Source organism: Leopardus geoffroyi, chromosome C3 (genome assembly GCF_018350155.1).
Source record: "Leopardus geoffroyi isolate Oge1 chromosome C3, O.geoffroyi_Oge1_pat1.0, whole genome shotgun sequence".
Taxonomy (NCBI): Eukaryota; Metazoa; Chordata; class Mammalia; order Carnivora; family Felidae; genus Leopardus; species Leopardus geoffroyi.
In genome coordinates, this window is record NC_059338.1 from 139097436 (window position 1) to 139123753 (window position 26318).

The 26318-nt window shown below is 36.8% G+C and overlaps 1 pseudogene; it reads right to left on the bottom strand.

Annotated features, from left to right (window-relative positions):
• Positions 1 to 25732, bottom strand: part of LOC123586646 — a 42430-nt pseudogene extending 16698 nt beyond the window's left edge.
• Between the last annotated feature and the right edge of the window lie 586 nt (positions 25733 to 26318).

The window sequence follows — 26318 nt, forward strand, 5'->3', positions numbered from 1 at the left end:
TTTATTTTTTTACTACTGGGTTGTACATTTCTTTACATACTCTGGATACAAATCCCTTATCAAATGTATTATGGAAATATGTTCTCTTGTTCTGTGAACTGCCTTTTATTTTTCTTGGTGCTATTCTTTGAAATACAAAAACGATTTAATTGAATGAAGTCTAGTTTATCTATTTTTCTCTTCTCACTTTTGCTTTCATGTCATATTTAGGAAGACTTTGAATAGCCGACGTTCCTGAAGATTACTCCTGTGTTTTCTTCTAAGTTGTAACTCTTACATTGAGGTTTATGATACATTTGTATGGTGTGAGGCAGTGCTCCAGCTTTATGATTTTGCACATGAATACTCAGTTATCCCAACACCATTTGCCAACAAGACTATTCTTTCACGATTGGATTGTCTTGGTACCTTCGTCCAAAATTAACTAAACTGTTCATGTGAGAGTTTATCTCTGGATTCTCAATTCTGTTGCATTGGTTTTTGTGTCCACCCTTATTCCAGTACCTCACCCTCTTGATAACTATAGCTTTGTTGAAATTGTGAAGTGTATCTTCCAACTTTGTTCTTCCATTTCACGACTTTTGCCTATTTTGGGTACCATGAATTTTTACATGAATTTTAAGAACAGCTTGTCAATTTCTAAAAAAGAATACTGCTGAGGTTTTCAGTGGAGTACATTGAATCTGTAGAACAATTTGGGGAATATTGCCATTTTACCAATATTAAGTTTTCTGATCCAGGAACTCAGAATGTCTTTGAATAAATAAGTTCAAATCTAAATAAAGATCTCAGTTTCCTTCAACAGTGTTTTTTACTTTCAGAGTATATGTTCTGTCTTTATTTTAAAATTTTATTCCTGGGGTGCCTGGGTGGCTCAGTTGGTTAAGCATCTGATTTCAGCTCAGGTCATGATCTCACGGTTTGTGGGTTTTCCCCTTGCATCAGCCTCTATGCTGACAGCTCAGAGCCTGGAGCCTGCTTCAGATTCTGTGCCTCCCTCTCTCTCTAACCCTCCCCTGCTGATGTTCTGTCTTTCCCTGTCTCTTGAAAATAAATAAATGGTAAAAAAATTAAAAAAAATTATTTCTAAATATTTCATTCATTTTGATGACATGATAAATGGAATTGTTTTTTCTTAATTTCATTTTTTGATTGTTCATTTCTAGTGTATGGAAGCATAAGTGATTTTGTATATGATGTGAATTCTGAAAGTATCTAGAATTCACTTATTACTTCTAATAATATTTTTAGCTGCTTCCTTATGATTTTCCATATATAAGATCATGTCACCTGTAAGATTAAAGAGTTAATCTTAGTTTTCTTTTCTAATCTGGATGCCTTTTATTTCATTTTCTTGCCTAATTGACCTGGCTAGAAACTTCAGTACAATGTTGAATAAATGGGCTGAGACAGGACATATTCTTGCTTCCAACCTTAGGGAGAATTCTTCAGTATTTTATTATTAAGTATAATGGTAGCTTTTTGTAGGTGCTTTTGTAAGGTTGAATAAACTCCCTCCCATTTTCAGTGCATTGAGTGTTTTTGTCATGAAAGGATGTGGGTTTTGTCAAATGATTTTTCTGAAACTATTGAGATGATTATCTGGCTTTTGTACTATTTTCTATTAAAATGATGTATTATATTAATTGATTTTCAGATGTTAAACCAACTTGCATTCCTGAGATAAATCCCACTTACTCATGTTGTATAATCCTTTTTATATGTTGCTAGAATCTATTTGCTGGTACAATCAATCCTCATTATTTGCAGTTTCCATATTTGCAAATTCACTTACTCACTAAAATCTACTTGTAACCCCCAAATCAATGTTTGTGGCACTTTTGTGGCCATTTGTGAACATACACAGAGCACTGAAAATTTTGTTAACCAATGTGCACATTTCAAGTTGAAGTTGAAAAAGACAATATTCTTTTCTTTTTTTAAATTTATTTTTGAGAGAGAGAGAGAGAGAGAGAGAGAGAGAGAGAGAATGCATACAAGCAAGTGGGGGAGGGGTAGAAAGAGAAGGACACACAGAATCCAAAACAGGCTCCAGGCTCCGAGCTGTCAGCACAGATCCCAGTGTGGGGCTCAAACCCACCAACTGTGAGATCATGACCTGAGCCAAAGTCAGATGCTCAACGGACTGAGTCACCCAGGCACCCCGAAAAAGACAATATTCTGCTTTCTATTTCATCTTTCATATTTTAAACAAGTATCCTTTTGTGGCCTATTTAGTGTCATATTTTCCATGCATTTGTGCCATGCATTTGTTGATGATTTGGTGTTTAAAATGGCTTCCAATATTAGTTCTCAAATGCTATCTAAAGCTTCTAAGTGCAGGAAGGTTGTGATGTGGCTTACATAGAAAATGTTTGTTAGATAAGGTTTATTCAGGCATGAGTTATAGTGCTGTTGGCCACAAGTTCAACATTAATGAGTCAGCAATATATATTAAATAAAGTGCCTTTAAACACAAACACACATAAAACAAAGCTATTATTGATCAATTGATGAAAATGTTATGACCAGAGGCTCTTGAGAACCTAACCCTGTATTTCTCTTATGAGCAATGGCTCACTATTCACTTATTCAGGGTTCTCAGTGACTCTATAGAACATAACTTCTGCAAATAGTAAGACTCGACTCAAAGGATTTTTTGGAGAATTTTTGCATGTTTATTCACTAGAGAGTTAATTGATGATTTCTGTTCTTGTGATGTGTTTTTATAGGTTTGATATCAAAGTAACCTTATTAGGTCCTAACCTAATGTACTGGGACATGTTGCCTCCTCTTTTTTGGAAGAGTTTGTGAAAATTTGTTATTAATGTTTTATCTATCTATCTATTTATTTTTAGTGCTTGGTAGAATTCACCAGTTGGTGGGGGGAGACTGGATATTGACTTCACTTTGTAGAAAGTTTTAAAATTTTTAGTTGTGCAGAAATTAGAAAATTTCTAATTGTTCAGAAAAAAGTTAACATAGCAGAATTAAGATCCTTGGAAAGGCTAATTTATAGCCTTTGGCTGGTATCTGGGAACTTGGATTTGGGGAGGGTTCCCACCATTCTCAGAACTGATAAAGAGTGGCTCACTCTGCTTTACCTATTTGTGCACACAATGTGGTTTATGCTGAACACCTGTATTTCTTCTGGGAGTCTAGAATTTTGATATGTACTAGGCAGATGCTGTCTAAATGGCCAGTCCCAGGATGTTGAGTCTCTCGTGAGCTTTTATTAATCAACATTTCACATGCGTTGTCACAACTTTTTATTGGGAGAATTAAGCATGCACTTTGTGACTTCCGTGAGAGATGACCCTTGGAAACTTATGCCTTGTTTTCCTTGGACTTTGCCACATGTACTTTTTCCCTTTGCTGATTATGTTTGGTATCCTCTCACTAGCCATGGTATCCTCATAGCCACGGATACAATCATATGCTGAGTCCTGTAAGTCCTCTTAGTGAATCACTAATCCTTAAAGTGGTCTTGGAGATCCCCAATTTTTATTCAATCTCTTTACCTGTTGAAGGCTAATTCAGTTTTCTTATTTCTTTAAACTTCAATATTTTGTTTTTATTTTTCAGGAATTTTTCTATTTCATCAAAGTTAACTAATTTATTGGCATATAACTATTCATAGTATTACTTTATAATCCTTTTCTTTCTGTAAGGTTAGTAGTAATGTCCCCTCTTTCATGCCTCAATTGAGTCCAACTAAAGGTGGTCAATTTTGTGGATCTTTTCAAAGAACCACTTTTTAATTTCATTGATTTTCTCTATTATACTTCTATTCTCCATTTCATTAATTAACACTCTAATTTTTATTATTTCTTCCCTTCTGCTTGCTTTAGGTTTAATTTTTTTTTCTTCTTTTTCTAGTATTTTAAGATAGAAAGTTAGCTCACTGATTTGAGACCTTTCTTATTTTATTGTTATTTTCATTGTGAAAAGGTCTTTATATAATTGGATAACTAGAAGTTAATATTTCTACTCCTATCAGATGCCAAGTCCTGTACACAGCAGCAATGAAATATCCCTTAAATTAGTTACCTTACCAGTTACCAACACTCAAGCCCTGCCATGCTATTTTTTTTAAAGGAGATATAATTGACATATATTATTTTTAAGTGAATAACATAATGATTCTATATACATATATATTGGAAATGACTACCACAATAAGTCTAGTTAACATCCATCAGTATACATAGTTAACAATTTTTTTTCCTTATTGATGAGAAGTTTTAAGATCTGTTTTAGTAACTTTCAAACACACAATACAGTATTTGCTGTAGTTATCATGCTGTACAGTATCTGCCCAGGGCTTGTTTGTTTTATAAGTGGAACTTTGTACCTTTTGATCACCTTCACCCATCTCTCCCACTCTCAACACCCACCTCCGGCATCAAGCAATTAATCTCTGTATCTATGAGATTTTTATTTTTCCCCCAGATTCCACATATAAGTTAGATCACACAGTATTTGTTTTTCTCTGTCTGACTTATTTCACTTAACATAATGTCCTTCGAGGGAGCATTTTCAAGCTAATTGATTCTTTTGTCTGTTTAAATCTACTGTTGAGATTTTTAGAGAATTTTTTGTTTCAGTGATCTTGTCAACTCCAGAATTTCCATTTGGTTCTTTTTAAGTTTCTTTCACTTTGTTGATATTCTCTATTTGATGAGACCTTGTAATGATGCCTTCATTTACTTGAGGGTGATTTCCTTCGGTTCTTTGAACGTATTTATGATGACTGCTTTGAAGTCTTTGTTAAGTCTGACAACTAGACCCTCTCACAATTAGTTTCTATTGCCTGCTTTTGTTTCCATGTGTAGGTCACACTTCCCCATTTCTTTGCTTGTCTCATAATTTTCAGTAGTATGCTGTAACAACTCGAGATCCTATCTGCCCTCCTCTTAAGGGCTTTTTGTTGTTGCTGTTTGCTTGCTTGTTTGTTTGTGGACGTTCCTGACCTATTTTAGTAAAGTCTGTTTCCCCATAATATGAAGTCTCTGGTGTCACTCTTTAGTGGGTACAAAGTTGGGCATGCACAGTCACCCTGAGATGACAGTGGTTTTATCAGGCTGTCTTAGACTTTTCTTATTTTTCTCTGGTCACTCCAATACTAGGTTACTCTAATTGCCAACTAATTGTGCTACTGTTTTTTATGACACTCTGGAATCAAAGTGCCCACACAGGCCAATTAAATTTGAGTCCCTTTACAGGGATAGTTTTGAGACCAACCTTTAAGGTTTATTCTAATCCCAGGAGAGTTCTTCCTATTTTTCTCTTACCCTGATTCTCTTTTATAGACTAGCTGGTGTTAGGTCTTGCTTGTTGCTCTCATGGATTTCTTAGCCTCTTCTTACTGATTACTACCAAAATCTCCCTTAGTTTTGAGAGCAATCTTAGGCTTGAACTTTAGTTCCTTTAAGAGAGATCCTTGGAGGTCTCTGTCATGGCCTACCTCTCCCCTTGGAAAAAATCTCTGAGCCACTGCTCTAGAACTGGAAGTGGAGACGGTAGCCCACTTCTTCAGAGTGACATCCCTGCTTCATTGGTGGGGTACTAAGGAGGAGAAGTAGCCTCTTGTCTTTCCCACTCGTCTTTCCCCATGTGAAATCTCCCCCATATAAGCAACCTGGGGTGTTAAAAGGATATTATTGTCAGTCTGCTATATCTGAGGTAAAACATCTGACCTACAAGTGGGGGCTTGGTGGAGAAAGGGAGTCCTTGAACTCTTAGATGCAGTCATTTGGAATTTAGTTTCTGTAAAATGGAGCTAGGGGAAATGAGAAATGCTGGTGGCCTGCCCCTTCCAAGGAGCTATCCTAACCCTTGTCTAGGAGCATGGGGGAGTGGGAGTCCTATCTTCTTGGCCATCCCTGCCCAAGTAGACCTTCTGTCATGCTGAGCTGGGAGTGCGAGAAGGAGGGAGACAGTAAAGGCTCAATAGCCACAGACTCTTGTTATTTTTTTTTTTGTCTTTATTTTTTTTTTAATTTTAAAAATCTTTATTTGTTTTTGAGAGCGAGAGAAACAGAGTGCGAGCTGGGAGGAACAGAGAGAGAGGGAGACACAAAATCCAAAGCAGGCTCCAGGCTCTGAGCTGTCAGTACAGAGCCTGACGTGGGGCTCAAAATCACCAATTGTGAGATCATGACCTGAGCCAAAGCAGGACGCTTAACCAACTGAGCCACCCAGGAACCCCCCCCCCCACCTTTTTTTGGTCAAATCTACTGTTGCAGTACATTTTCTTGAAAAAGAAATGTTTTTGGATTTGTTGTAATCCCTGGGACAGCTTCTAGATATTTAAAGTTCTTTCGTGTATGTGTATAATTTCCATCAGTTGTTTCACTACGGAGGGGGTCTGCAGAGCATCTCTTGCCACCGTCGCCAAAGTGGTCAACCCTCAGTGTTAAGAAACTTGCACTGGTATTACTTTGGAATGAAGGAAACACAATATGAGAGAGAAGAAACAATAGTTGAATAACCTCGAGTAAATTATTGAACCTCAGTTTGGTCACCTGTAAAAATGCACACAATAAGAGTTCCTACATCATAATGTTATTTCATGAATCAAAATTAGACAGTGAATATAAACATTTAGCATAGTGCCTGTCACACCCCACATACCTAAAAAATGTGGTTGAGCAACTGAATGAATAAACATTTGGAACGGAATAGGTGTCTTCCTTGTTAATCAGTCCTGCTCACAGGTCATGTTCCCTCCTTCTTCCCTAACCATCACCACTTTGCAATTTTTATCATTAGATTATGCCAATGTCACTGTTTGTAGTAGTCATCTCTACACCACACTGGGTCACTGTCATGCTCTCTAATATGTCTTCTTTGATAGTTCTTAATAATTTCAATGTCCACACAGATAAACTTTTTAATGCTTTGGCTCCTCAGTTCCTTGACTTTTCCCCCACCAAATGATGGTGTTTCCTTCCCTACCTGAACCTTACCTCCATGTTTATTCCTTTGACCCTTTTTTCCCAATCACAATGACTCTCCATCAACTATATTTTAAATATCCAACTCTCTGATTCTCAACTCCTATCTTTGAGTCACTACCCTTAAAATCCCAACTACAACATTTCTCAGTGCCACTGAGACCTTGTTAGCATCAACCCTGACAGCTTTATACTTTCCCTCATCTCCTAATAATCTTTCATTTCCTCCATACCGACCTTAGATTTTGTATTCAATCATTGTAATCTCTCCTTTGCATATATCGTCAGCCCTCATGGCTCTCTTGTTTCATCATGTTATCCTGATGAAACTATAACTCTAGTAAAGTAAAACTTTCTTTCTGTGATGCACTTGTACATATACAGTTCGATGACATGGAATACACGGCTATGATAACTGATCTCACTTTAAATTAGTTATCAATAGCTTCAAGGGAGTTTCTTTTTTTAATTTTTTTTTTCAACGTTTATTTATTTTTGGGACAGAGAGAGACAGAGCATGAACGGGGGAGGGGCAGAGAGAGAGAGGGAGACACAGAATCGGAAACAGGCTCCAGGCTCTGAGCCATCAGCCCAGAGCCTGACGCGGGGCTCCAACTCACGGACCGCGAGATCGTGACCTGGCTGAAGTCGGACGCTTAACCGACTGCGCCACCCAGGCGCCCCTCAAGGGAGTTTCTTAATGTAAGCATACTATATTTTCTTCATCCACTCTCCCTTCCACTCTCCTGGAGGATTTTTCATGATTTCTTCTATTTCTTCAACCTGCCAATACCTCCTCCTTCATTCTTATTTCCAGCTGATGTCTTAGCATTCCCCAACAAATGCTATTGTTGGAGCATTTTAAAGAGAATTTCTGTAAGTTCCTAGTAATGCATCACCCACTTAAGAGTACCTATACTATTATATTCCAAAGTACCTCCTTTTACCGTGTTCATTTATGTTTCTACCCAGGCTCTGTCTCCATCTGTGCATAAAGACCATACTCTTTTGCCTGTTCTGGATTTCTCCATACTTCCAACAACATCATGTTTTTTCTGTCTCATGCCATATTGGCATACTACTAATTCACTCATCATAACATCATCACTTGATAACACTTAGTTCTACGGCTATGTTCCCAAGTTTTACCTTTTTTTTTTTAACGTTTATTTATTTTTGGGACAGAGAGAGACAGAACATGAATGGGGGAGGGGCAGAGAGAGAGGGAGACACAGAATCGGAAGCAGGCTCCAGGCTCTGAGCCATCAGCCCAGAGCCTGACGCGGGGCTTGAACTCACGGACTGTGAGATTGTGACCTGAGCTGAAGTCGGACGCTTAACCGACTGAGCCACCCAGGCGCCCCAAGTTTTACCTTTATAAACAAAACTTCTCCAGGAGTTTCTCAGTCTGCTGTTACCAGTTTCCTTCTTGCCATTCTCTTTTGTATTTACTGTAATCAGGTTTTTCTCTCCTAGTCCATGGGAATTGCTTTTGTCAAGGTCACCAAAGACATTCATATTGGTAATTTTAATTGCCAGTTTTCATATTTGTACTATCTGTAGCATTAGACACAACTGATATCCTTCTAGAATCACTTTTTTCTCATAATGTCCATCACTTCTCTGACATGTCTGACTACTTCTCATTTACTTTGCCGGTTCCTCCTTATTTTTTCTGAATTCTATTCTAAACTCTGATTCTTTGACCTTTTTTTTTCCTACCTTTATTCACTTCCAAAGTCATATGATTTTCCTCTCATGAGATTTAAATACCATTTTTAGGGGCGCCTGGGTGGCGCAGTCGGTTAAGCGTCCGACTTCAGCCAGGTCACGATCTTGCGGTCCGTGAGTTCGAGCCCCGCGTCAGGCTCTGGGCTGATGGCTCAGAGCCTGGAGCCTGTTTCTGATTCTGTGTCTCCCTCTCTCTCTGCCCCTCCCGCGTTCATGCTCTGTCTCTCTCTGTCCCAAAAATAAATAAACGTTGAAAATAAAAAAAATTAAAAAAAAAATAAATAAATACCATTTTTATATTTATGACAACAAAATTTGTATTCTGCAGCTGGGATCTTCCTCTTAACTTCAAATCTATCAATCCAACTGCCCAGTCAACATAACATTTATCTATCAGACAACTCCCACAGAAAATGCTTCAAACCCTACCACTAGCATGCAGTTTCTGCTCACTTACCTATATTGGTTAGTGGTGGTGACATATTTCCAGGCATTGGATCAAAAACTTTGGTATTAATCTTGATTCCTTCTTCTTATGTCTGGTCCATGGTTTCATCATCTCTCTCCTGAATCATTACAGCATTTTTAAAATTGATGCCTTAGCTTCTGCATTGGTCTCTGTAGTGTATAGTTGACAGCCTTTAAAATTTTAAGCCCACCTCTGAGATTTCACATATCCCTTCTTTGCTTTATGTTTTCCCGTTAACACTCATTTCCATGATTTTAATGTTTTACTGTTATCCTGTTTATTATCTCTCTCCCTCAATACCAGACATACTGCATGAGGGCAGGTAATTTTTATTTTTATCTTTTTCACTACTCCATTTTCAGTGCCTTTAGGAATGCCTGGCATATAGGTAGAAGTGTGAACAGTTCTTTTTTTTTTTTCTTTTTAAATAAATAATGAAGGGCCCTATAATAAATTTTGGAGAATGGAACAGGAGAGAAAGGAGGAAATAAGATGTCCAGGAGGCAAGAATTTTGGTATAGAGGAGATAATTAAAACACTTGAATGGAAAAAATATGTAAGCGTAGAGGAAAGTCAGCAGATAGACAGCAAAGAGAATCACTAAATTGGAGCATAGAAAGAAGAAAAAGCCCAGTTTGTGAGACAAACAGAGAAAAAAAATCACAGACAATATCATGGAAACTGAAAATGAGATAAACTGTATAAAGTGTAGTGGAGAATTTGAAGAGGGTCAGAATAAAGAAATTCAATTCCATTAGAAAAATGATTTAATTGAACAGTGTCAGGATATTGATGGGTCCATAAATCAGATGACAGGAGATTAAGGAAGTAAGGGATGCTTGTAAGAGCAGTGGGGTCTGGAGGTAGGTTGCTTGTTTAAGGATCTTAGCTGTAAAATAATGTCAAATAATAGGACAGTGATTAAAATGGATCAGTAGTTTCAAATAAGAAGAATTTTCAAGGTTTTGGAAATTCAAACATATTTCAAGGAGAAATAAGAGTTAAAGAAAAAAAAACTAAAATAGAGTGAGCACTAGTAGGGATGTGGTCTCTTTGAAGGATGGATCCCATCCAAGACAAAGGAGGTCAGGTTTTACTCTGAGAAGGGTGTGTGTGTGTGTGTGTGTGTGTGTGTGTGTGTAAAGGGCATCATGGGAAGGGAATTGCTGTGTGAAAGTGAAAACAGTGAACTAACGGTCAAAAGTACTCTTAGATATTGATTAGAAAATTCAGTATAGGGAGAACATAGTTTTAAGTGTCTAATATTAAACTGACATTGTGAGTTGCCCTTCACTTTGGTGGGGGCCTCTCATGAAGTCAGTAACTCTGACTCTCAAGTAACCAATACGTGTGCATAACTCTGCAAGCATGTAGAGAGATTTTGTGGTCAGTGCACACATAATCCAAAGAGTCCGAAAGCTCTCAGGCTGTGAGTAGATGTTAGTCTGAGGCAACCACAGTCAGTGCTTGCTTGGTTAATAAAGTAGTGGGGTTCTCCCTCTGGACTATCTGCTCCAGGCAAACTCCTCCTTTGACTCTGCCTGAGGCAGGCCTCAGGTCTGAATATAACCTGGGAGGAAAGGAACTGCTTGAAAGCCCTGGTTCCACGACTTTTATTTCTCTGATCTTGCCCCCTTAACCTGCTGATGCCCCAGGTTTTTGTAATCTGTACCTTACCTTCCTCATTGCCCATCCTGAGAGCTTAATAAGTGAGTAGTTTTTATAGTATCTAAAAAACATAAAATTTAAGCACTGCCGATGTGGGTTAAGATGGAAGATTACTCAGTTTATGAAAAAAAAAATCCTAGTGATGATTGTGATGTTGAATATGCTGATTTACTTCCAAAAATATATTTGTTCGTTTTTGAGTTCTGTCGCAGTAGTTATTTTAATACAAAATTGAATGCTATTCCTGGCTGGGTAGAAAAAAAGTCTGGTCTTTGAGGGGGTCAAGAATAATATTTTGTGGTGAAGACTGATGTTGGTTTAGTGCAGTCCATTCATTGTTATTACTATTGTTATGTTATGTAAATAAAACTGGCCTTTCTCTTCAGTGTGGTGGTGTCGTGGATTTAATTAAATTTGAAATTAGGGAAGGGCAGGGAGGCTTATCAGTTTTAAAGAAATTAAAAATGGGTTCTAACAATTTAGAGTGTAAAGCATTGTCGTCTGTTTAAAGTTAAGATATTAAAATAGGTTCTTTAATCAACCACTGTTGTATTAACAGATTCAATCCATTAAAAGCATTCAATAGAACTATATTTCCTACATAAAATTATCCCACATCAGCATTGCTGCATGGTATGGAATTGACCAATGAAATGATTTTTACTTAATTGAAGGTCAGAATAATTCGGATTTTTGAGTAGGATACAGAAATAGTTTCTGGTCAGCTATAATATCTGGAGTAATCTCAAGTAACATAGTGGGATAATGACCATTTTGCTATTTAAAATCTTTCTATTAAAGGCAGTTTGGTTTTCAACTAATAAAAATTCCCTTTTTTTTTTTTTGGTGGTACTTTTCTGAGTTGAGTGTTTTACCTTCCTGGAACATGGAGTTTCTGTCCAGAAAAGGAGATAAATGTGGGGTTTTTTGTTGTTTGTTTGTTTGTTTTGTTTTGTTTTTGCTTTTTGGGTTTTTTGTTTGTTTGTTTGTTTGTTTTTTCACTTGAGCCCAATGTCGGGGCATCTGTGTTCAATATTCAGTACTTACATATTAAATACAGTTCATTCATTACAGATTATTTGCCTCCCTTTCTAATTACAGAAGATTTGTACCTAGTGAAAAGTCATTATTTATAATCTTTGGCCTATTTAGTTAGGGCATTAGTTAAATCTTTATTCTTTCATATTATGAGGAAGTAATTATGATAGAAGAAAGAAATGCTGATTTAAAAATAGAGGCATTCTTACGTGGTTTTTTTATGGGAACAAAAGGGTTTTAAAATAGTTTTAGTTTAGATTAATTCATAATGCAGTGTACAGCTAAGAAAAGAGTTCATGTTTGTGATTAAAATGTGAAAAATCCATAAGCACTAACAGTGAAATTATGATGCCCAGTTGATCATGCAAATTTGACTTCACTGGAACTTTTGTGTATTCCTATAAAACTAAAAAGACAGTTGGTCATATCAATTATAGTATAAATAATGATCAGTATCAGCTGAGTACAGCCAGTGAAATCCATTGTTTTCAGTTAAGAGAGCTAGAAATTTTTAATCCACATTATAAGAACTATCTTTCTTTCATTATAGTTCAGTAACTATCACTTTATTTTCTTTTTTAAAAACAGCCTATGTTTATTTTTTCACAATTAAAAAAACATTTTCAACATTATTTAAAGTAAGAGAACAAAATCTGGGATTAAAACAGAAACAGCTGCCCATCTGTCCCATCCCCACACAATTGTTCCAACTGACAAGCATTTATTCTGAGACTTTATTTCAGCAAATGTGGAAAATTGTGCATTTGCAAATGACTAAAAAATCATACTGATATGCTGGTAGCATTTTATGCTGCCTCCTTCATAGATGAAATATGGTATTCTTTTCTTAGAAAAAAGAGAGAGAGACCTTACTGTGTCACGTGATTGATTGCTGTAGAGTTTTCCTTTAAAAGACATATCTGACAACACAGAATAGCAGATTGCATAGATGGTGTTCATACTGTTCTGCTTTATAACAGAAAACTTGTTAGTAACGTACATTTTAAAAATGGGGATTGTGTGTTGGGAGCAGAACAGTGTTGCAAAGGTAGCTGGAAAATAGGCAATGTGCAGTTGTCTTTTGAAGAAAGCAATAATATGGCTACTAGAAGATTTCTGAGACCGTCTGGTATAAATTCCAGCCTCTGACCATGTGACTGAGTCTAAAATCAGCAGAGGGAAAATTCCTTCTGTGTTAACATATTTCCGCTTCAAACATTCTGAATAGACAAACTCACCTTGCTGGGGTATCTCATGTATGCGATTTTATAAACAGAGGAAAATTACAGAGTCCAAGCCCCAACTTGAAGATAAAGTGTTGAGGATATAATTCCAATATCTTGCAGGTACATGCGCATGCCTTGCTTTTCAACATGCATATAAAATGGCTACATGTAGAAAGGCGTTATAACCATGGTAATTGTCGGGATAAATGAATACCGAATGTAAGAATTGTCACTATGACATGTTTTACACTACCTACATGTTAAAAATCCTTTTATGCCAATAATTTGCATAACATGCTTAGACAAGCATATGTTGTCCCTCAATTTCTTAAAAAAAATGACCCCAGTTAACAGTGCAGTAAGAAATGTCTTCATATTTCATTATACACAGATCGTGTGAGCTATGGACGATCTCACACTAACTAGAAGAAAAAAGAAATAAGAAATTTAGAGAACCGTTAAACTGGTAGCTTAACAACAGCAATGGATATATATACATACTTTGTTTATATATGTATATGGACACACAAACACATATACATATATACATATATATTGCAATTTTAGGAATTTATCCTTATGAATATCCTTCGTGTTCTGTTTCTTCTGAAGATAATTCCAGCCTAGATGATCAAAACATACATTGAATATTTATATTTGCAATACTGTGACAGTACCCACTTGATGTTTAATCTGAAAGGTTTAAATCTATTAATCTAAGTATCTATAACCAGTACAGTAGTTTTCTAACACATACATTAAAGCCAATTGTCAAATATGAAGAAAAACCAGGCTCTGGAGATTCTTGCATATTTTTTAGCAACTGATAATCAGTTTATTAAAATAATTGGTTTAAGCATCCGCAGTGGTGACTTTAACCTCGACCCCTGGCTCTATCACCTATCATGTACTTTTATTCCAAATGTCACCTGCTAAAAAGTAAGCATGTTACTGTAATAGACCTACTCCAGTAATATAAAAGGTGTTGTAAAAAGACTTTCTGCACAGCAGTCCCGGCTAGCTGTGCTGCAGTGAAGCCTTCACACAGTCTGCAAAATAGCACAGCCGACTTATGTGCTTGGAGATTCACGCCCAGTGGAACAGCTGCATTTACCTTCTTCTGACTTTCACTGTTTACCTGAACTGCAATATAAAAGTGCCATTTATCAACTTTAGTTTGACGTTGTACACCACTTTAGTTGAAGAAGGGTAGCAAACGCAAATAAGGACTTTTATCAGAAATAGGAGCGTCAGTGTCATTACTTAATAGAATGAAATATCATGGGAATGAGAAGGTTGACCTAGATGCCATATTTTTGCCAGAGATTTTCTATATAATCACCTGAGAAATAACTAATGAAATATAGGGAGATAGTTCTGTGTTTCGTACATTTTGTTCTCAGATATTTCAAAGCTGGCTTCTTACTGCACAGATTTTGGGTCAGGTAAACTCTGTTGTGAGGATTAAAATGTCATATAAGGTATATAAAGGACCTAGTTGCATACAACACAGAGATTTTTTAATAAATAATAAATTCATTCCCCCCTTCACCACTTTGGATTTATCTGGAATCTTGTAATTGTGACACCTGTAATCCTTAGATTTAATTCAACAGTACTAGATTTTGTGTGAATTCCCCTTTTCTTCTAATGAAGCTTTGACTTGTAAACTTCTCACTAAAGCTCTCAGTAAACTACCTCTTTCCTAAATAGGGGTCATCTGGATAAAGACTCATGAGTGATCCTTCTCTTCCTCTCCACTTGGGATGTGAGCAGCAACCATCCCCACTCCCCATATTACTCCCACTCTACCTAGATACCCTGTGTGAATCAAGTTTATCTTTGGGGCGGGGGCAGGAGGCTGAGATGAGATTCATGGAACTGAATGACGAGCTGAGGAGGAAACATCTTTTCAGTAGCTGTTCTCAGACAGCTGAGGTAGATGTTACCTGTTTCATATGTCCTAGGCTATGCTCCATCCATCCTATATGCCTATATTAAACCAACAGATGTCAGCGTCAGGAAGCGCACTAGCAGTGTTAACTCCTTGGCAAGGCTGCAGATAAATCAGTGGAAGGTACTTTATTTGGTACCTATTTTAGTACTTCACGATCAGTTTCTGTATAGTCAGAAAGAAAGAACTTTTATAGTGTGTACACTGGTATATTAATCTACATTATTTTCCTTCTTTGTTGTAGTAAAGATAGAGAGTAACTGGTTGGATTGAAATGATTATCTCCTCTTTAGGATCTGCTATCATGTGGTAGGTCAAACAGCGGACTAAGCGTAAGGTTCTTGGGGTCTGGTATCATCACGGCCTTACCTTCTCATTCAAGGCAAGTTGCTCACAGTTTCGGAGACTGTTCCCAGCCTATAAATTGGGTTAAAATAGTATTTTTAATTGCCCGGAATACTGCCTCTCACATAAAATATGTTATAAATGGGCAGTGAGATATTATATTAACTCAATAATCCAGGCCCTTTCAACCTTTTTCTTATAAAAATTCACATATATATTTTCACATATACATGTACATACACACATACGTACTGATTTAATATTATAATACCGTATACTGTACCTTCCTTTTGTTTCCTTGACAATAGTATGTTGTGGCTGTAATACAACTTCAGTTTTAATTTTAGTATAGTATTTCATTATAGGTATACACTGTGATTTAATTAATTGTTCCCATACGGGTGAATGTATAGACTGTTCTTAATTTCTTATTATTACAAATAATGCTGCAATGACATAATCATGCCATCCCGGTTTTCCATTTTATTTGCTTATGTTTGTCTTGTTTTTCAAAACACAGTTTTTATGTAATCAAATTTGTCCACATTTTAATTTTTCTTTGCAGGTTTTATGACATCGTTAGAAGGCTTTCCCTAAAGTCAGTTTATAAATATTTTAGACATCACTTTCTATGGGTAAATTCATGATTGCGTTGATGCAAAGTGAATCATTACTATGTATATTCTCATTATTATTGTTAGGTGGAAGAAATGAGGAAGAGATCCCACTTTATTTTTTTTTCCAAATGGCTAACCAGTTGTTCCAATATCATTACTGAATAATCTATTTTCCCACTAATTTGAATATTTTCTTATATACAATTGCACTTATTTCTGGATTGTCTATTATATTCATTTGTTTTGCTAATGTTTGCACTGGCACTACACTTTTCAAAATACTGCAGGTGTTGTGAATAAAATCATTATTTATCAATTATTAACATAAGGATTTCATAAGGAAAATTCCCAGCTAAAATTGTGACTGGAAATACTGGTTCTGTGATTTCAGGACTTCGAATAATGTCTGGAAAAGGTAGGTAGGAGCAATGAGAAAAGTAAAAAAGGAGGGGGGCTGAAGAAAAATATAGACAAATAGCGTTGCAATTCCAAAGGCAGTTGGAAACCACATGTATATTGAGGTACTGACTTGTACTTTCCCATACAGTACTGTGTGTATTTGTATGAGTGTGAGGAAGGGATATGATTGGATTGTTCCAGCACTGATATGGGCTCAAAGACACCTACAAAAGGCTAAGTAAAATCATGACCTATGGGGCCGATGCTAGTTTCAGAAGGACAGAAAACCTAGAGAACACTGACATGTTGGGAAAAGAAGAGTCTCATCATGACATTGTAGGTGTTGACAAAATTCAAGAACATGTTCAACATAACTGAGAGTAACAGAACTGAGTGGGTAGAGTCGTGGTCAGAGACAAGAATATTGAAGCTTATGTGGCTGTGACCAGAATAAGGAATCCATTGTTCTTTCCTTTGTGCTGCCTATTTTTATACAAGAAACCCATCAGAGGGGTGAGATACAGCTTGGATAAAATGGGAGAATAAAAGCTTTATGGACAGAGAAAGTATAGAATTCTTCTGCTGTAATAGGCAGGAAAAGGTTTAGAAGAAAAGGAGGGCAAACTATACGTTTTTAAAAACGAACTCGTATTAGGATTTGGTGCATGAGCAATATACTTAATAGAAAAGGGGGAATGGCAAACATTTTGGAAAAAAATAAAAGTGGACCTGATCTAAAATGTGGTGCAGAATTATTGATGATATGGCAGGAGGAGAAAGAGAAAGTGGGTATAAATATTTGAAAGGAGTTCTTCAAGTTCAATTAAATGCTTAGGCAAGTCCCCAAATTAAATTAGATGCCAAGAAATAGTTGGCAAGCAAAGTGTAGTAATTAAGTGCCATAGGGCCAGGAAGTGCTGAGCCTCACCACATTATGCCACCTTTTCGTGGCCCTGTTCACCATTCCGTAATGGGAAACTTAGTAAATGAAACAAACAGATCAGAGTCCAAAATGGCACACAAAAAGATAACTGAAACTAGATACTAAGGATAAACACAACTGTGGCCAGAGATGTGGATTCCAAGGACAACTTTGCATTGGCCAAATGGGAATTTAGTCTCTTGTATAAAAAACGTGCCAGGCTCCTGGGGTCCAGCCTGAATGAAGGAAGATGCAGTGTTCACAGATGAAAGAAAAGCAGACTGTAAGTTAATAAGCCATTCATGTCCTTCAAATAAAGATATCCATGGATTCATAGCCTAGGAAATAACAAGAGTTTCCACCTTTTGGTGTAAGTTCTAGTAGACAGATACTGGGTTCATGCTGCAGGCTAGCTGGCAGCTCTAAAGTACCGACAGTATAGGCCCATTCTCAGATCAGAATGTAAACATCAGCCTCTCGAAATATCTAAGAGCTCCTACCAAAGTTCCAATGTTAATTCACTATTTGTAAACTCTGTAAATACATATATTTCACACATACTTTGCTTTTATTTTGATTTGGATGTTATAATGGGGTTTACAAATTAACGCAAGCAATCCCACCTCCAAGTCATTTATTTTGGTGTTTTATATAGTTGTTTTTGTATAGTAGAGTGGCCTTTCTGGTGGAGTTGAGGAGGGATTAAAAAAGATTGCAATCGGCAGAGGGAAGTAACTTGGAATTTATTTGTGCCTTAGATCAGAGTATCTCGCAGACGCAGTGAATTACTTCACCTCTAATGGGTAGCATTAGTTTCACTGTTTATGAACACAAAGAGGAAATTGTAGCAGCTGGAGGAAATTTCTATTGCCACCCAAGCATTTTGCAAGGATCAGAAACCAGTTAATCCAATGAATTAGAGTTGTACATATTATAAAAAGTAGACATTCAGAAATTACTTTTTACTTCTTCTTAAAAACCAGTAGAGGATCTACAGCAGAGCAAGTCCTATGCATCATCGGTATAAAATAGGAAGTGTTTTTCTTTTCTTCATTTTTGGAAGACAAATGATTGCATCCATTCACACAACATCTTTTGAATGAAGTAGATCTAGGGACCATGACCTCTAATTTACAGATGTGCGAGTGGGTGCAGAAAGCTCTCTGTGAACTGCCCAAAGAAGTGCAGCCGGTGGCAGAGCTGAGACTAGAGCCCTGCTACCGATTTAAATGTTCTTAAAACTGGCCCTCATTCCTTTATACTCCTTAAGATATATTTTTTTAATGTTTATTCATTTGAGAGAAAAAGAGAGAGTGAGAGTGCATGAGCGGGGGAGTGGTAGAAAGAGAGAGGAAGAATTCCAAGTAGGAAGAATTCCTCTGTGCTGACAGCACAGAGCCCAAGGTGGGGCTCCACACTACAAAACGTGAGATCACGACCGGAGCCAAAATCAAGAGTTGGTTGCTTAACCGACTGAGCCACCCAGGCGCTCCCTCCTTAGATTGTTAAAGCCTAAATGGTCACTGGAATATAGTTCTTTTATAAAGCAGACTGGACTATTAGAATATCATAGAAATTGTCATATGGGATTGCTCTATACTTGATAAATGTCACTACATCACCAACAATATACTAAATTTCAGGTTATAGCCTCAAGTATCTCTAACTGAGTTGCAGAAAAGCATAGCAAGCAGAAAAGTTTTCCAATTTTATAACTGACAACCAAGAATACATGTAATAAGTTTTGTATAAAAATTACTTTTGAATGGCATTATGTGTTAGAGAATTTTGCCTAAATAAATAAATTATCTGTGAAATGGGAATAAAGCCTATGACTGCTTTGCTTTATATAGAGTGAGGATTAATGAATAACCCTGACAGACTGCTCTAAAATGATTGGAAAAGACTTGAAAGAGGGATTCAGGGTATTGTCAAAACACTAGGATTAATGGGGAAAGAGATTTTGTCCAAGAGGAAATGTTAATTTATTTATAATTTAAGTAGTAAATCCAGAAGACACTTATGTGTACTCTCCATTAGAACCACATCCTAAATATAAGGTTAAAGCAGTTTTATTTCATCTCCAAAGAGAAACAAATAAGAGAGAAATTCAAATTTAAGCAATAGAGATTAAGACTAGATATTTTTAAATCTCATTACTTCACAATCTGCTAATTTATAATTTGTTATAGCTCAACCAGGAATGGATTGAGCTTTAATGTAACACTTATCCTTTTTTTTTCTTTTTTTTTTTAAGAGACTTCCTAATTAAGTTAATAAACAAAATTGTTCTGTTCTTCTGAAGAGAAATATTTATCTTACTTAAACATTCAGGCTGGTTTTAAGTAGCTTAATAGTACCTACTGGCTACAAATAATAATTCTTCAAATGTTCATTCTAACAATCCAAACATTTTGTAGAATGTCTGCTTCTCAACACTTTATTTCCTAGTATTTTTATGTTACTACCTGTAATTGAAAGTCATTCAATTGCCTTTCAATTTTTAATCATAAACTTCAAGCTTTCTAGTGTTCAAACTGACCAGTCTCCTGAGAATCCAGCTTTTCCATAACAAGTCTCATATCCTCTGCTTCTCTCCCAGCTTTTCCTAACGGGCTCGGTTTAGACCTCTTGATTACTCAAGTAGATTACTGCAAGCCTTCTGTATGCCATAGTTTCTCTGGCACAGACACTGTATCTCACTGGTCTCTCTCTCAGTGTTCATCTCAATACACTGTTGCCGTAATATTTGGAAACGGCAGCCATTATTACTACCTTAAAAAGTTCTTTAATGATTCCCTTTTGCCTAGAGAATAGTTTGACACCATCATCATGTCATGCATAAGGCTCCATGCCTCACCCAAGTGTTCTTTTACATTTTCATCTGCTAGCCACAGACGCCATTCACAGAGCTTACACTGAGGGTTATTTGCTTTTCCTGGATCCCTACCCCTTCATTTTTCATGCTTCATTTTCTTTTCTTTCTTTTCTTTTCTTCTTTTTTCAAACTGGTTATTCTTCTAGAAATGCCTTTGGTTGCTATCCTGGTCTTCTCTACAAATAGGTGAAGAGTTCATGTATCCAGATTCATTCAAGCTTTACCATTTCTGTGTTGACTTTCTCAACCATTGTTTTTATGCATGCCTCTTGAACTTTGTAAACACATTGGTAAATAATAATGATAGCAATGTTTATGGAACGCTTTCACCAGTCACTTCATGGATTATCGATTTAAAACTCACCTCAATTATATGAGAATGATCCATATTAGCTCCTGTCACTGATGCAGATCCTAAGGCTTAGAGAATTTAGGTAATTTGTTCAAGGTAATTTAGTTAGTAAGTGAAGGAGCTGAAGTCAGATCCATGCACTGCTATCATACTGCCAATGGTATTCATTTGTTTTAGGTCTACCTCTGTATCCTAAAGCAAACTCGTAGAAAAGAAACAATGCCTCTCCAGTATTTCCCACACCCAGTAGACATTGTAGAATGAAATATAAGAATATAACAATAATTAAATTGTGACAGGAACAATTCAAAGATGTACTGAAATCATTAGTAATGTGATTGTAAGATTTATGATTATGGTCATCCTTGGTTTCCTACTGCATTTGTAACATTTCATTTTAACAAACGCCACATCTGGTTTTCTATCCAACCATTATACCTTGCCTTTACTTCTTTGCTAAAAGAAGTCTTGTTTGGGCAAAGGTGTGAAGGACTATATAGTTTAGGAGAGACTTCAGGAGTCAATACTAATTAGTCTAAGCCAATCAATTATTTCTTCTTTGCTGGTGATTACTTTAGGAGTGAGCATGTGATACCATTCTAGCTGGAAGAACTAATGTTCCAGGAAGTTTCTGGGAAGATTTTATTACTCTTAATAGGGGATATAAGAAAGAGATCCTCACTTTTGGCATTTGGATGTGTGCAGTGATGTGTTTCCTGGTACTCCTGTAAGCATCTTTGATCACAAGGGGGAACAGACTCTGCTAAATATTACAAAAAGGAAAGATGGAAAGGGTATGGGTTGTTGTCCTGTGTTAGATGCTGAACTAGTCAATTCTGGATCTATTCCATTTCCAGACATTTTATGATGTGATGATACATTTTCTTTTCTGCATATGTTACTTGATTTTTTTTCTAATTATTGGCTCTTAGTAGTTCCATTATAAAATGCCTAGGTGTGGTTTTCTTGGTATTTATCCTATTTGGTTGGGATTTTTGGGTGACGTATTTCAACAATTTTGGCAAATTCTTGTCTATTACCTCTTCAAATATTCTTTCCAGCTTGATTTCTCTCTTCTCTCTTTCTGCAATTCCAATTATTCATACATTACATTGTTTGCTGTTGTTTCACAGATCTTAGATGCTCTGTTCTATTTTTTTCCCTCTTTGTTTTAGTTTGGATTGTTTCTGTTGGAAGTGTCTTCAAGTTCACTTATTCTTTCTATTCTGTGACCCATCTTCTGATAAACTCATCAAATGATCCCTGATTTCTGGTATCTGATATCATGGTTTTTATTTCTACTTTGCCCATTTGGCTCTTTTACAAAATGGTTTCCACAGCTCTGATGACATTTATTCTCTATTTACTTATATTGTCCACTTTTCCACTTTCATTAACATATTTGTCATAATTATTTCAAAGTCCTTATCTGATCATTCCAATATCTATTCCATTTCTGTATCTGCTTCTATTGATGGGTCACATTTCCTTGCCTCTTTTTATGTGTCATCTTTTTTATTGCATGCAAGGAATTGCATCTAAAAAATGGTAGAGACTAAAGTGAATAATAGTAAGACTCAGAAGCATGAAGATTCATTTTTCTTTCAGGCCACTAGGGTGAGGGGTTGAGTCAATCTAATCTCTAGATGAGCTGAGATTGTTGTTACTATAGTTGGATCCAATTCAACATTGGCTTCACATGATTTGAGATGGAGATCAAGACATTTCTTTCAGCAGGACTGGAGATCTAAGCACCAGGAGACTCTTGATACATCTTGTGCTTTATAGTCCACCCCAAGGTTTCAAGCCATGTGACATCTCATGTTCACAGCAGGTTACTACTTGGTTGGGTTATTGTTTGTATTCCTAGCTCTCCATTGTTGATCCCAGCTTTTTGTGCCTTAGGACACTGCCCCCCCCTACACCTCCCCCTCCTGCTGCCATGTACCCAGGTTTTGGAGGACTAAAGGGGTAGATTCTAGGAAGGCCTGAATTACCCTTCAGGAATTTTTCCTCAGTTCTTTAGCTCTGCTCCCAACTTTGCTGGCTCTGCCTGCTTGGTCACCAGGAAGTGGTCCCTCTCAGCTCTTCTGCTCTCCCCCAGCCTTGGGCAGCCACTGATTCATACTCTGTGGGGGATGGGATTGCTAACCCTGCTCTTAACCTCCTTCAGGCTTTTGGCTCTACTCAGTCTTATATGTGTACTTAAGAAAGGCCTACAGGAAAGAGTTTGTGGGTGGGTGCAGATTCTGTATGTGATTGTTACCCACTGAATTCTAACCTGTCATGCCTGTCCATATTGACCTTAAAAGTTTCTAAAAATTACAGTGATTTCTCTTTACCTTTGTCCTTCTTCCTTCACTGCTCCTCCAAGAATGACAGTGGTTGTGGGAAGAGCTTGTCACTCTCTACATTTCAGTTACTTGGGTTTCTTTGCATCCTCATTCTTTGCATCATGATTAACACACACACACACACACACACACACACACACACACACACACACAGTTATGATTGTATAGATTATCTGGGTTATTCTCATTGTTAGGATGGAAGGACATTATCCTGTAACTGTCTTTAACCTAATTGAAAGCAGAAGTCTCTTTAAGACACTTTTAATTGAGTTTTCTGTTACTTGCTGCTGAATTTAGCCTAATCAGATCTATACTGTATTTGAAATTGTTCTTCAGGATGAGAAAACCATAGATCATTTAAATTACTTTTTTCCTCATTATAAAATTAATCTATTTTTGTGGGATGCCTGGGTGGCTCAGTTGGTTAAGAATCCTACTCTTGATTTCAACTCTGGTCACAATCCCAGGGCCATGGGCTCAAATCCCACATGGGGCTCCATGCTGGGTGTGGAGCCTGCTTAAGATTATCTCTCACCTTCTTCCTCTGTCCCTCCCCACTTGCACTCTTGCTCTCTCTGTCAAAAAAAAAAGCAAGCTAAACTAAACTAAAATTAACCTATTTTTGATATAGAAAACATAAAAAATACAGAAAAACCACAGAGGAAAATTAAAATTACCCATAGTCACTTTTCATAGATATAAGCATTAATATCATTTTGTTGTATATTTTTTCAACTTTTTGTAATATGTATCTATTTATCCATAGCTTAAAGCAAATGTGCACTTTTATAAACTGCTTTCTATTTATGCGAGACTATATCACACACATTTTCTGTATTATTAAATATTCTAAGAGCATGACTTTTAAAGCAGTGTTATATTTTATGATTTTTCAAAACTTTGTATTTAATCAATTACATATTATGGGGCATTCTGAATGTTTCAGATTTCTCACAATGCCAAATAGCCCTGTCATGAAAACTCTTCTATTCTGGAAACTTGTTGGTGGCTAATCCTGCACCAGTTGTGACGTCCATGCCACTGTTCTTTCCTCTGCCACTGCTCTTGACTCTACCACACACATTACTTGTAATGGAGCAGTAGGAAGTGTACAGGTCAAAGTAAAAATGAAGATCAGGGAGTTTATTATGGTAAAAATTAGGACCTAGTCTAGGAGACCAAAGTGTAAGGAGTCAGCAACTCTGGAACTCAGTATTTTTTATTACTGCAAGAGCATCCTCATTGCATTTTTCAACTGTGGTCTGGTCTCTATCTAATTTATCTAATCATATTATTCCCTCTGTCCAAATCCTGTAGTGTCTTTTTATAGATTTTAATAAAAATCAAACTCCTAGCTTGCTAGGCCAGACCCTCCATGATTTTGTCCCTGCCTAGCATGTTGGCAACATCATTGGCCAATACCCAATATAGACCTTTAATCCAGTGAGCTTCTAGTTTCCCAAACAAATGTGCTTAATTTCTCTATGCATTTACCTATGTTCTACTACATGCCTCAAGTATCCTTCCATGTCTCATGCCAGTTGTTATTCTTGTTAATTTCCATTCATCTCTCGAAAGCTCCAGCTTCATCTTTATTGGAAATACTTGATAATTCCTCAAACTAATATAGATTCCTTCCTTTTTGCTGCTCAAATATTGTATTCATACACTTATCATAGTACCAATTATACCATAGTACAATTTCTAGTTTTGTTTTATTTTTCTTTGCATAAACACTGGTTTTGTTTTGACTTTATATTCCCAGCACTTAGCACAGAGCCTGGATCCTAGCAATTTCTTGGTCAATGTTTATTGGAATGCTATAATAATGTTAATATATCAATCAGAAAAAAAAGTGAAAGTGCCTAATTACCCAATCACCCACCCTGACCCTCTCACCTCAAGCCTTCCACGCATCAGTAAGAGAGCCTACCCACTATTTATAGAATTGTTAGGACCAAAAATCAAAAAATCATCCTTGATATGTCTTTTCCCTCCATAATCATAACTCATAACCTCCATTAGCAGGCCATGTTGGGACAAATGTATCATAACTCTAACCATTTCTCATCCTTCCATCATTGCTATCCTACACCAAGCTATTTCTTCTTGTCTTGGTTTCATACTAGTCTCCCTCTGTCTGTTTCTTTCTTTCTTTCTTTTTTTTTTTTAAATGTTTTTATTTATTTTTGATGGAGAGAGAAAGACAGAGCATGAGCAGGGGAGGCGCAGAGAGAGAGGGAGACACAGAATCCAAAGCAGGCTCCAGGCTCTGAACTGTCAGTACAGAGCCCGACATGGGGCTCGAACTCACGAACCTGAGATCATGACCTGAGCCGAACTCGGATGCTCAACCGACTGAGCCACCCAAGCGCCCCTGTCTGTCTCCATCTCCCTCCCTCCCAAATTCTCTCCCTTCCCTTCTTTTCTTTTCTTTTTTTTAACTCTAACATTTCACCACAGTCTATTCTTTACATAGTATCTGGAGAGCTCTGTTAGAAATGGAAATCATTCCATAGTTCTCCAAACAGCTTTACCATCATATTTAGGATGAAATTCATAGTTTTTTGCCAAGCCGACAAGGTCCCACATAATTGGCAACTGCCTCTCTCTCTCTCTCTCTCTCTCTGTCATTTCAAACACTCCCTGCCTTGATCTTTCCTAATTGTCCTGATTTTTGTACAGTTCCTCAATACATGCTAATCTAGTTCTCACCTCAGGGACTTTGCATTTGTTGTACTCTTCTTCACACCATTCAGGTTCCTGATCAGAGGTTACCTCCCCAGTGAACTTGAAAGGTCCTGTTGCTCTAGCCTCCATCCTACTCCCTAGTTTCATTCTCTAATCCTCTTATCTTCCTTTGTTTTCTTCATGACACTTATCCCTGGAGACTACATCATGCATACATTTTGTTTACTTGTATACCTTCTGACTTTTCACCATAATATAGGTTCCATGATTCCACAGGCTTTGTCTTGTTCACTGCAGTATTAATGATAAAAGTTTACTGAACATATAAATTAAGGGATGCATTTCATAGTCTAGGTTCTATTTTTTCTATACTTTTTATATGCTGTTTTATTGGAAGATCTTCCCAACTGTTATGAACATGATTCCCTGGAAGAAATACATAATACATCACAATATATACACTCAGAAACCTACACATAATTGATAAGTATGTCTCACAAAACAGTACTTATCTTTACTGTATGAAATGCATTCTCTTTTTTCTGTTCTTTTTTTTTTTTTATGTTTGTTTTTGAGAGAGAGACAGAGCGCAAGCCAGGGAGGGGCAGAGAGAGAGAGGGAGACACAGAATCCGAAGCAGAGCTTCGAATCCAAGCTGTCAGCACAGAGCCCGACGTGGGGCTGGAACCCATGAGCAGTGAGATCATGACCTGAA